At 41.7% G+C, this 12,782-nt stretch overlaps 1 protein-coding gene across 10 annotated transcripts in view; it reads left to right on the forward strand.

Moving 5' to 3' along the window:
• The first annotated feature begins 11,520 nt into the window (after nucleotides 1-11,520).
• The window catches only part of SCRN1 (secernin 1), a 71,345-nt gene continuing 70,083 nt past the window's right edge, over nucleotides 11,521-12,782 (forward strand). For 2 of the 10 annotated variants that reach the window (XM_081534864.1, XM_081534859.1), the window contains exon 1: nucleotides 11,708-11,886. The gene's annotated coding sequence lies outside the window, so the exon portion shown is untranslated. The other 8 variants (XM_081534863.1, XM_081534860.1, XM_081534874.1 and 5 more) reach the window with 8 other exon arrangements.

A 12,782-nucleotide genomic window follows, 5' to 3' on the forward strand; every position in this document is an offset into this window, starting at 1 on the left:
TAATATCTGTAGCATTCTAATTAGAAGGATTTGCATATTCCCTTTTAGTACAATGAAATCCATACATTCTTACATATGGGTTTGGAGAGTTTGTGAAAGTTGCTCAGTCATGTGTAACCTTTTGTGACCCCATGGACTATAGAGTTCATGGAATTCTCCAGGCCAGAATACTGGAGTAGGTAGCCTTTCCCTTTTCCAAGGGATCTTCCCAACCCAGGGATCAAACTCAGGTCTCCCACATTGCAGGAGGATTCTTTACCAGCTGAGCCATGAGGGAAATCCAAGAATATTGGGGGGTCTTTACCAGCTGAGCCATGAAGGAAATCCAAGAATATTGGGGGGTCTTTACCAGCTGAGCCATGAGGGAAACCCAAGAATACTGGAGTGCGTAGCCTATCCCTTCTCCAGCAGATCTTCCCAACCCAGGAATCAAACCAGGGTCTCCTGCATTGCAGGAAGATTCTTTACCAACTGAACTACCAGGGATTTGAAGGTAAATTCTTTTCTCTCTTTAAAACACTATTTTGTCTCTGCTTTTAGCTTTACCTCTGCAACTTCCTGCTCCTTGCTCCAGACCAGTCACAGAAAGAGCCCTTGGCAAACACTGGTTTCATAGCTCAGTCTTCAAACATAATGAGAGGCATGCTTCGGTTTCTAAAGGCTATAGAAATGTAGCAATGATTCAAATGTCATGTACACTACAATCATATAGGATTTGTGTTAAGAGTGCAGATTCCTAACTCTTTCCCTAGAGATTCTGATTAATGGGCCACGAATCTGCATTTTAGCCCACTTGCTAGATGATACTGATGCAGGTGGTGTAAGAACCTTAATTTGAAAGACAGTTAATTTCACTCATTCTCTGCCCTTGAATATGCAGTCTCTTACATTTTTTTCTTCTATAAATACTGCTTTTGTTGCATTTTGGAAAACATTAGGTACTGGGGCAACTAACTGTGCCTAAAAAGGAATATACTGTTAAAGGATAAGTTGTGTGGAGATATCATTTTTCCTAGGGTTAGAAATTTTATATGACTAAATTCTTACAGCAGAATGTTGGATAGTCAGTAAAGCTATTTTGTGTACATTTTGTCTAATAAAAGGAGAAAAGAGCTCAGACTTTCCCCAAATTTATTCTTCTATATATAATTTTTTTCAGAATTATCTACAACCCACCCCTTTAGAAGAACATACAGTTGAGATTTAGGAAAAAAATAAAACTACTCTCTTGAACATATATAGATGTATATATGTGCATATATATATTTATATAGTGCAAACTATATACTGTGTATAAACTATAAACTGGATGTATATATAGTATGTGTATGTATATAGTGTGTCTGTGTGTGTATATATATGTGTGTTCAGTTCAGTTCAGTTCAGTTCAGTCGCTCAGTCGTGTCCGACTCTCTGCAACCCCATGAATTGCAGCACGCCAGGCCTCTCTGTCCATCACCAACTCCCAGAGTCTACCCAAACCCATGTTCATCGAGTCGGTGATGCGATCCAACCATCTCATCCTCTGTCGTCCCCTTCTCCTCCCGCCCCCAATCCTACCCAGCATCAGGGTCTTTTCCAATGAGTCAACCCTTTGCATGAGGTGGCCAAAGTATTGGAGCTTCAGCTTCAACATCAGACCTTCCAATGAACACCCAGGATTGATCTCTTTTAGGATGGATTGATTGGATCTCCTTGCAGTCCAAGGGACTCTCAAGAGTCTTCTCCAACACCATAGTTCAAAAGCATCAATTCTGTGGTGCTCAGCTTTCTTCACCGTCCAACTCTCACATCCATACATGACCACTGGAAAAACCATAGCCTTGACTAGACGTACTTTTGTTGGCAAAGTAATGTCTCTGCTTTTAAACATGCTATCTAGGTTGGCCATAACCTTCCTTCCAAGGAGTAAGCGTCTTTTAATTTCATGGCTGCAATCACCATCAGCAGTGATTCTGGAGCCCAAAAAAGTAAAGTCTGACACTGTTTCCACTGTTTCCCCATCTATTTCCCATGAAGTGATGGGACCAGATGCCATGATCTTAGTTTTCTGAATGTTGAACTTTAAGCCAACTTTTTCACTCTCTCACTTTCATCAAGAGGCTTTTTAGTTCCTCTTCACTTTATACCATAAGGGTGGTGTCATCTGCATATCTGAGGTTATTGATATTTCTCCCGGCAATCTTGATTCCAGCTTGTGTTTCTTCCAGCCCAGCGTTTCTCATGATGTACTCCGCATATAAGTTAAATAAGCAGGGTGACAATATACAGCCTTGATGGACTCCTTTTCCTATTTGGAACCAGTCTGTTGTTCCATGTCCGGTTCTAACTGTTGCTTCCTGACCTGCATACAGGTTTCTCAAGAGACAGGTCAGATGGTCTGGTATTCCCATCTCTTTCAGAATTTTCCACAGTTTCTTGTGATCCACACAGTCAAAGGCTTTGGCATAGTCAATAAAGCAGAAATAGATGTTTTTCTGGAACTCTCTTGCTTTTTCGATGATCCAGCGGATATGTGTGTATGTGGCTATAATTTTGTACCAGTCATTGAAATGCTCTGTCTAGTACATGACTTCCTCTCTCTGGAAACTTCTTTAGCATGCAGTCAGACTTCATTTTTGTCAATTTGGAGTCTGTCATTCTCTACTTAGCTCACTTTTCTGTGTTTCAGTTATAATTTAGGTAAAATTTCCCAGTAGTCCTCTATGTAAAACCAACAATAATCTTTCTTTACCCCTTTTGCTTGAGGGTTGCCAGAGGATTAAGTAGCTCCTTTTGATATGCATAGATTATTTTTAGGGAAAGGATAAAAACCGTAGGAAGACTTCAGGAGATCTGCAACACCCAGCAGTGTCTGTGGATTCCTTTGTTTATCAGTTCTTTGTGTTCCTGTACTGCTAATAAAGCCTCTGGCATAAAATGGATGCCTTTAGTGAGTATGAGTCAGCCAGTAACTTACAAAACCAATCTAAGTGCCTGTGAGCTAGACTACCATCAATTTTATTTTATGATCTAAAAGCAAATGACATGAGATGTTTGCTGAGGTCTTATTCTAAAAATCCAGAGTAAAGTTGAATGCTGTCACCTTGGTCTCTGCTGCTGCTGCTAAGTCACTTCAGTCGTGTCCCACGCTGTGCGACCCCATAGACGGCAGCCCACCAGGCTCCCCCGTCCCTGGGATTCTCCAGGCAAGAACACTGGAGTGGGTTGCCATTTCCTTCTCCAATGCATGAAAGTGAAAAGTGAAAGTGAAGTCGATCAGTCATGTCTGACTCTTAGTGACCCCATGGACTGCAGCCTACCAGGCTCCTCCATCCATGGGATTTTCCAGGCAAGAGTACTGGAGTGGGTTGCCATTTCCTTCGTCTCTAGTAACAGGTAAATTATATCCCACTTGGGGATTTCTGGGAATTTACAAGTCATTTCATTAATTTAAAATTCCACACTACAGTAGGATAAAGATAATTTCTTTAGTAAATAGTTAACAGTAAAAACAATTCCATACACAATGTAAATTGTGGTATTGAGGGATAGTTTTCATTATGGTAAAGAATGAAGGGCAGGGAGATACTTTGGGGCTTAGTTCCAATTTCCTATAGCATTATCTTATTCATTTGTTGGATTTACTCTGCTGGAGTGCATTTTGTGTTAATATACTTCTGAATTTAATTTTTACCTCTGGGTGCGAGAGAGTAGGGGCTTCCCTGGTTGGTTCAGTGGTAAAGAATTTGCCTGCCAATGCAGGAGACACAGGTTCAATCCCTGGGTAGGGAAGATCCCCTGGAGAAGGAAATGGCAACCCACTCCAGTATTCTTGCCTGGAAAATCCCACAGACAGTGGAGCCTGACAGGCTATAGTCATGGGGTCGCTAAGAGTTGGACATGACTTAGCGAATGAACAATAACAAGAAGAGTAGGACATTATGACATTCAATCACATATTGTTGGTTCTTTACCCTTATGATCCCATTTACTGGGACGGCTGTGCAGCTTTTCTGTGTGGTATATATTCTCTTTCAGAAATCCTAGGTTTTAAAAAGTTGATTCTTAAGTTAATAGCTAACTTTAATTAAATGGGTAATTATACTTTTGTGGAATAACCTGGAGGAGAAGTTGTACAAGTACAGAATATTTGCCCTAAAATGAGAAACAGCATTTTACTTGTGGGAAAAGAGGGAAGAACTTAAAAAGGATTTTGCAGTGAAATCCTCATTTGAATGGCCAGATTTCCTCCCAGCATAATTGTTCTCTCCTGCTACCTCTACACCAATGGTTCCTGGAGACTAATCACAAGTTTTTCCTTGTACTATTTTGGCTGCATTTTATAATATAAGATCTTTTTACAAAATGTCATACCACATCCAGTAGTAATTCAAGTTTTTGTTTTAAATCACAGGCTTTAAAGAAAATTAAACAGCCTACTAAAGTTAATTGATTCTTTGTCACATTAAGACTGAACAGTAAATCAACTCTACTCCTAGGATTTTTTTTTTCCCAACATTTTACTACTATGGCAATAATTCCTTAAAATTATTAACTCTTTATTGTTCATCTATTTCCCTCAAACTGGGCAATGTTCTTTGGTTTTCTAATATTTCTTCTTGGTTTTTTTTTTTTTTTTTAGGTGAGGTATTTTATTTCATTTTTTATAAAAATTAATTTGTAGTACACTGATTTTTTTTTTACATTTCAAGAAATCCTAGTACATTTGCAGAGTTATATTCATTACAATTTTAGGACATTTTCACTACCCCAAAAAGAAACCCTATACCCACTGGTAGTCATTGCCTACTTTCCCCACAGCCCCTAAGCTAACAGTGTACTTCCTCTCTGTGTTTGGCTATTCTTGAAATTTTCTAATAATTTTTAAAGCTCAATCCTTTCTTTGTATTCATGGTAAAGAAAAATCAGTAAGCTGAGAAATTCAAATGATGGTAAAATAATCTCTGCTTTTAATTTTTGTTTAAAAAATATGAGCAGTACTTTTTGAAATTCAAATAGAACCAAACCCAGATTCCAGTTCTCAGGAATAAATCACTCAACATATGCAAAGTTCCAATCCTTTGCACTGGTAAGAGCTAGAGCCAATGGTATAAGGGATATAATAAGAAGAATAGTAAAAACGTAGAACTTGGTTTATGATTAAAGTAGAAAGTCAATGGAAAAGAAAGAATAATCATGAATTTAAGAACTAAACTATATATATCTAGATTATTGTCAGTTCTTTGAAATTAAACTGACAAAAAATGAAATAATACCAATTTTTTGGTCTTTCATAGAACACAAAAGAGCACCCCAAACAAAATACTCTTTCTTTAGAATCAGAAATTTCATAAATTCTCTCAATAGGTGAAATCATTGTTTAATCACTAAGAGCATGAAGGAAATCTTCTAATTGAAACCAAAATTTCTACAGCAATTGAGACAGACTTTGTTTTTTCTGAAGAATTGGAAAATAACTAATAGTAACTTCTGATAGAGTCATATATTATCTCAAGTGAGCAGTGATGTTAAAATTGTCAACATAAAAAGCTCAACATTTACAATTCAAAATGAGCTTTCATCTATTAAAAGGTGGCCACAAGTGTCACTAGAGTATTAAAAGCAAGCCCTATTTTAAAACCATACATAGCATGAGGTCAACCTTTTCTACACATTGTAAACTAGGAAAACATATCAGCAAGAAAGGATTAGGTTGATACTCCTAAGTCTGATTATAGAATCTTCTAGTCTGCTCTTTGATGATCATAAGACGAAGTTTCAGCAGCTGTCTTTTAAATGATCTGCTCGGTTGGCTAAACCCATGAATGAGTCCTAAAGTTGCAGCAATGAATGTCAAGCATATATAATTTGTTTCTAAAACCAGGTCCTGAACATTCATGAACTGCTATCTTATTCAAAATTAAATAGGAGCCACTCATTGAAATGACACATTTGAATAATTGAACTTACAAGCCCATCATCTAATTATATGAGTAGGATTTTACACCTTTTTGCTAAAATACAATTGATAGTTGTCTAAACTACACATCTAAAAGGCCTGATTGATCATTTAAATTCTAAAAATAATTTAAAAATAGATATGCACACTTATAATCTCTCAGTGTTGCCTATACTCAATATGGGCAGTCATTCTGTAAATTGTTTTAAGGGCATCCTAAAGGTTTGTTACCATGGTAACCAAATTCAGAAAACTAACCTCCTAAACATGGTTGTCATAGGATTAAAGCAGGTGGCTGACTAATCTTAACTAGTGCTTTTCATTCTCTTTTTCCCAGGGCATCCTGTCAGCTCCTTTCTTTGGTTCTCATAAGATTACAGACAAAGCAGTTACACAGGCTTTCTTACCCATACATAAGTGTCTCACTCATATAATATTGTCTGTTGTTCATCCTCATGAGAGTTGCCCAATGATTGATCTTTTTCCTTCTCCTATAATTACACTAAAAGAAGTACTAAGTGGAAAATATCTCTACATGCAATGTGTTAAATGCATTTCTCAATCACACATGTACTTCGGCTCCTCAAAATCATTGCATCGGGTTCTTTAGAACCAGTTTAGTTACAGGTTCTTCAACCAGTAACACTGGTTGAAAAAAAGTCAAAATCATCATCAATATATTATTTAAAAAAATAGTCATATTTTATTTATTCAGCTGTGCTGGGTTTTAGTTGTGGCGTGTGGGATGTAGTTCCCTGACCAGGAATCGAACCGAGCCCCTTGCATTTGGAGCCCAGAGTCTTAGCCAGTGGACCACCAGGCAAGTCCTATCATCACTGTATTTTTTTAGGTGGTCTGGGTTCAGTTAACCCTCATTTATGATCATCTTTTAAACTTGTTTATATTTCCCAACATGCTAGATTAATGCATTTATCTATGCATAACTCTTATGTTACCCTGACAGCAACATACAATATATGCATATATGACTTCTATACTTAATTATTATTTCCCTGCTTGCCTCTGACTTCTTGAAAGGTAGGGCTGATATGCCTTTTTCATCTTTGCAGCGATAGTGCATTCCTGGTACAAGAGTCCAATAAATGTTCCTTGTTGTATCAGTATGTTGAAGAAGTTCTGTAAGTATAAACTATGCATTTACAGTTCTTAGGGCTTCCCTGGTGGCTCAGCTGGTGAAGAATCGGCCTGCATTGTGGATGAGTCTAGTCGTATCCGGACATTTGGCTCCTTAGGGGCATTAAGATTAGTGTTCCTTGCCTTCCACATCTGTCCCTGAAGGAAGAATTGCTATGGAACTTGCTATTCTATTGTGAACAACTAGAAAACTGGGCAAAATACATGAAACAAAATTTGTCAGATATTGGACAACCCATGAGCAACTAGAAGAACAGGACTGGGATTCTCCAGAGAAAGGAAACAAATAAGATAAGAGCTGCAGTTACCCCAGTTTTCTTCTGTTTGGAGGCAATTCCTGAACCATACATGATAAAAAAGAAGGAAAACAAAACAGAGCCCAGTTGTCTTGTAGGATTGAAGAAACAGACATCAGAGTTGAAGGAGGTCAAAGCAGCTAGCATTTGTCAGCAGAGCTCTGGAGAAGAGACAACTAAACAGAAAAAAGCCCAGAAATTTGCATAAAGTTTTCCTTGAGTCACTGAGAGAAGACCAATCTGTGCAGGCATACGGTGAGTCACCACAAGGGAGGGCAAAGAATAACTCCTGAGGAAAGAACAACTGTTGCATAGCTATGTAACAAAAAATTCCCAAAACTCGCACAAAACTGAGAATTGTCCAGATTCCTACCAGCCAGAATCACCTGACTGATTACATGGAACATTCATTAGAGCCAATAGGTGAATCATACCTTCGTAAAAACCAAAGTAGTCACAGAGTTAAAGCTACCCTGTGCGCATGCTCAGTTGTGCCCAACTCTTTGCAACCCCATGGACTGCAGCCCACCAGGCTCTTCTGTCCATGGAATTTTCCAGGCAAGAATACTGGAGTGGGTTGCCACTAGCAGGTGGATTCTTTACCACTGAGCTACCCAGAAAGACCAAAGCTGCCATAGAAAGGTTCTAAACAGTTGATGAACATGTCTCATGTGAAAATGATTCTTCAGAACTAAGTCCAACAGCCTTTAAAGTAATATAAGAAAAAATCCATCACTCGATGACATAAAATTCACAAAGACTGACATCCAATGAAAAATTACAAAAGAGACAAAGAAGCAGGAGATAAAACAACCAATAAAAGACTAAAAATAGAAATGATGGAATTAGCATATGAGGACTTTAAAACAGCTATTACAATATATATTACCTGATATTTAAAGGAAAATGTGTATGAGAAATGGATAGTATAAAAAGAAGAGTAGAACTTAAGAGAGATAAAGAATAAAATATCTTACATAAAACTTTCATTGACAGGTGGAATTTAATTTCTTTTACTGTGCAACTTTGCTTCACTCCACTTGGTTTCTAAAGCCGTGAGAGATGGTCAGGTCCGGATCTCAACCAGGCCAAGTGAGGTCTGTAGACCTGAGATGTCTACTGTGGGGATGGAGAGGGATTAAGGGATTCCTCAGGCCAGGAGAAGTGTAAAAGCCCCTTTGAAAAAAGAAAACAACAAAGAGAAAAATAAACTTTCATTGACAGTATTAACCATTAGTAGATTAGAGACTGCAAAAGAAAAGATAAGAAAACTTGAAGAGTATCAACAGAAATTATCCAAAATGAAGAGAGTATAAAGAGTAGTAGGGAGAGGGAAAGAACAGATTCTCAGTGATCTATGGGACAATTTCAAGTGGTCTAATAAATTATAATTGGGGTCTCTGAATTTGGGAGGGGCAGGGTTACAATGGGTAAAATATTTAAAGATATAATAGCCAAAATGTTTCCTAATTTGATGAAAACTGTAAACGTGTTCAGATCCAAGAAGCTCAGTAAGCTCCAATGGGATAAACATACGAAAAATAAAAAAAACCAGACCAAGGTACATTCTAATCATATTGCCCAAAACCTGTGTTAAAGAAAAAACTCTTAAAATCCATCATAGGAGAAAAAAAGGACATGTTATGTACAGAGGGAGAAATATAATCAAGCACAGACTTTCCTTCAGAAACTTTGCTAGTCTTGTTTGACAATAGAATGTTTATGACAATAGAATGGTACCTTTAAAGTGCTGAAAAAAACAAAGCTCTCAACCAAAAAGTGTTTCCAAAAAAAATGTTTCAAAAATGAAAGTAAAGTGATGACATTTTCAGACAAAACTTGAAAGAGCTCATTATCATATAACCTGCACCTAAACAAATGACAGTGATAGCAGTAAAGTTGGGGTGGAGGATAGAAGTATACAGTTGAAAGTGTTCTGCATTATATCTGAAACTGTACTATTTGAAGGTAGACAGTGGTAATTTTAAGATGCATATTGTAAGTTCTAGGAAAATAAAAAAATAAAACAACCAGTATGGCTAATAATTTTTTTTTAACCCCATGGACTTCAGCATGCCAGGCTCCCCTGTCAGTCCATGGGGTCACAAAGAGTCACACACGACTGAGCAACTGAACTGAACTTTTTCTCATTATTTAGAATAATGGTTGTAAAATGGAATATGAAAAATACTCAATTCTTCAAAAAAATGAAAGAGCAAAAAGCAAACAAAAAAGAACAGAATAAATAGAAGTAGCAAGATGTTGCATTGAAAACCTATCATATTGATAATTACATTAAACAGAAATGGTCTACACCTGAGTTTCTCAACCCCAATGCTACCAACATTTAGGCCTGGAAAATTCTTAGTTGGGGCTTCCCAGGTGGTGCTAGTGGTAAAGAACCAGCCTGCCAATGCAGGAGACATAAGAGATTCAAGTTTGATCTCTGGGTGGGGAAGATCCCCTGGAGGAGGAAATGGCAACTCACTTCAGTATTCTTGCCTAGAGAATCCCACGGACAGGGGAGCCTGGCAGGCTACAGTCCATGGGGTCGCAAAGAGTCCAACATGACTGAAAAGACTTAGCACAGCACAACACAGTTCTTGGTTGTGGGGACCTGTATTTTGTACTTTGGGATATTTAAGGATTCTATGACCACTGCTCTATTCTGCAGTATCTGCCTTGATTGCCCCAGCCCTCTCCCACTATTCTTTCACTCCTGGCAAACCGCAACCACAGGCTTAACAGTCAAAGATGTTAAAAAAAAAAAAAAAGGTCTCCTTCCCTCTCCTGCATTCAGTAACCCACTTCTCCCTGGTGACATCTACTATTACAGTTTCTTAAGTATCCTTCCAAAGATAGTCTGTGCGTTTTCAAATGAGTACAGGCATATTTTCCCCCACAACTGGTAACACATTTACACAGTGTTCTTCACACAGCTCCCCTACCCTTACTATAGATTGGAAATCTTTCATATCAGTACATAGATCAGTACTCATTTTTTAAACAGCTGGATAGCATTCCATTGTACAATGCACAGTTATATATTTAAACAGTTCTCTATTGATGGGCATAGGCTTGGTAATCTTTGCTAGCATAAATGATGTAGCAATGGATAACCTTGTACTCATATCATTTCACACTTGTGTTGGTATACCTGTAGGATAAATTTCGGAAATGGAATCTTTAGGTCAAAGACTATGTACGTATTTGTAATCTGAGGAGGTATTGCCAAGTTATCCTCTATGGAAGTTATAAAACTTTGATTTTTGCTACTCTGACACATGGAAAACGCTACTTTGTATCTGTATTTGCTTTGCAGTTAAGGGAGCTTGAATATTTTTTTCATGTGCCCGAGGGGTATTGCAGTTTGTTTTCCTGTGAACCATCTCTTCGTATCTTTTGAGATGATCTTTTCTTTCTGTGAATTTTTAAAAATTTATTTATTTTTAATTGAAGGATAATTGCTTTACAATATTGTGTTGGTTTCTGCCATACATCAACATGAATCAGCCATAGGTATACATGGTATTTTCTTATTAGTTTATAAAGGATAGAGTCTGTTGTAGTAACAGACGGATGAATGTTCTGACCAATGGATGGTCATGTCCTGACCAATGACCTTGACGCCAGCATCAACACACTCGGTACCTGCCTATAGATTTATTAACCTAGGTTTGGGATCTTGGCTTCGCTACTTACTATGTGACCTTGGGCGAGTTGCTTAACTTCTTTGGGCTTCAGTGTCTTAAGTATGGGACAGGGTCTGGGTTATCAACATGGCTTAGAACCGTACCTTTATACCCAGGGACGGAGTCGGCTTGGACATATGAGTCAACAAAGTATTGGACACGTTTCTCCGCGGAGAAATCTCGCTTAGGCACAGAGGCCCGCACGTAGCAACCGAAACGGAGGAATCCCGGAGAGGCGCCAGAGAAAGTGGGGTCTGACTCCTTACAGCCCGAGTTCTCGCTTGAGAGAGAGACACGCAAGCCCGGCTGTGATCAAAAAATAAAGACCGAGCAAAGGGGGACCCACTTTCCTCGGTGAGATTCGCCCTCTGAGCCGCCCCTTCTGCTCCCAGGCTCCGGGATCAGGCCCAGCGCGGGTGCGGCGCGGCCGGGGGCCAGAGTGTGGGGAAGGAGGCGGAGGCGGAGGCGGAGGCGGAGGCGGCGGAGGCGGCGGCGGCGGCGGCGGCGGCGGCGGCGGCGGCGGCGGCGGCGGCGGCGGCGGCGGCGGCGGCTGCGGGGAGGGTGGGCCCCGCGGTCACGTGAGCCCGGCCAGCTGTTAGCTGGGGGCGGCGGCCCGGAGCTCTGGGAGTCTGGGGAGGGGGAAGCGCCCGACGGCCGCCTCCGCCGCTGCAGCTGCAGCCCCCGACGTCGCCACAGTAATCGCCGCAGCCGCAGCACGCGCACGCTCGCCGGCCGCGGCATCGGCACCGCAGACCAGAGCCCGGAGCCCGGAGCCCGGAGTCCGGAGCCCGCCGCCCCCCAGGTGAGCCATGCAGGGCGCCCCTGGGAGCGCAGGGCGTCTGCAGCCGCTTCCCCCGGCGGGTTTCACCCTGATCTGCCATCCCTGTCCCCCGTGTGCCTCTGGTCGGCTCCGGCTGCCCCTCCAGACCCGCGGGTGGCGCTACCTGGGGCAGAATCCCGCGGATGCTAGCTGGGGGTCTCTAGAGGATCACTAGACAGGGGGGGCCTCAGTCCGGGGTTGAGGGTGGGGGAAGGTGATTTGGGCTGCAGACTGCGGGGAAGCAGGAGAGGGATGCCCCACCCCAGGGCGCGAGCACTGCAGCCTGGTTGGAACCTGCCCCTGCCCTCCACACCCCAACCTCATCCTCCCCCGTCACCCTCCTACCCCCCTCTCCCCCGCCACTTCTTTTTAACTCTTCTCGCTCTCCCAGGCCGCTTTTCCTGCGTTTCCGTTGCCTGAAATCCCAGTTGCTGGCCCGCTGGGGTGTGTACCCCGTGCCACCCCCGCCCTCGCCACCTCCCCGCTCCGGGGGATCCCGGCTCGCACTGGCGCATCACTGGTGGCGGAGCGAGCCTGGCACCTTCTCGGTAGGTAACGCACCTGCCGCGCCGGCGGGCTCGCGCGAACATGGCTGCCGGGCGGGCCCGCTGCCCTGGGCCCGGCTCTGCCCAGCTTACACCGGTCTGTGGTCGCCGAATCGTGACCAGAGGACTACCCTCCCGCGAAGGGCAAACGTGTCAGCTATTGCTGGAGTCTCCCCGAGCCGAAGGACTTGTCACAACACCCCACCCCACCCTCAAGCCAACACCCAGCGAGGTTCTTGGGGATGGAGGATGTCTGGGCAGGTTAACGCGGTGGCTCTGGGGCACTTAGTGGTCAGAGGCACTCGTATTTCTGAGGTGATTATCCACTTCAGC

Source organism: Giraffa tippelskirchi, chromosome 10 (assembly GCF_054371585.1).
Source record: "Giraffa tippelskirchi isolate mGirTip1 chromosome 10, T2T-mGirTip1v1.2.pri, whole genome shotgun sequence".
Taxonomy (NCBI): Eukaryota; Metazoa; Chordata; class Mammalia; order Artiodactyla; family Giraffidae; genus Giraffa; species Giraffa tippelskirchi.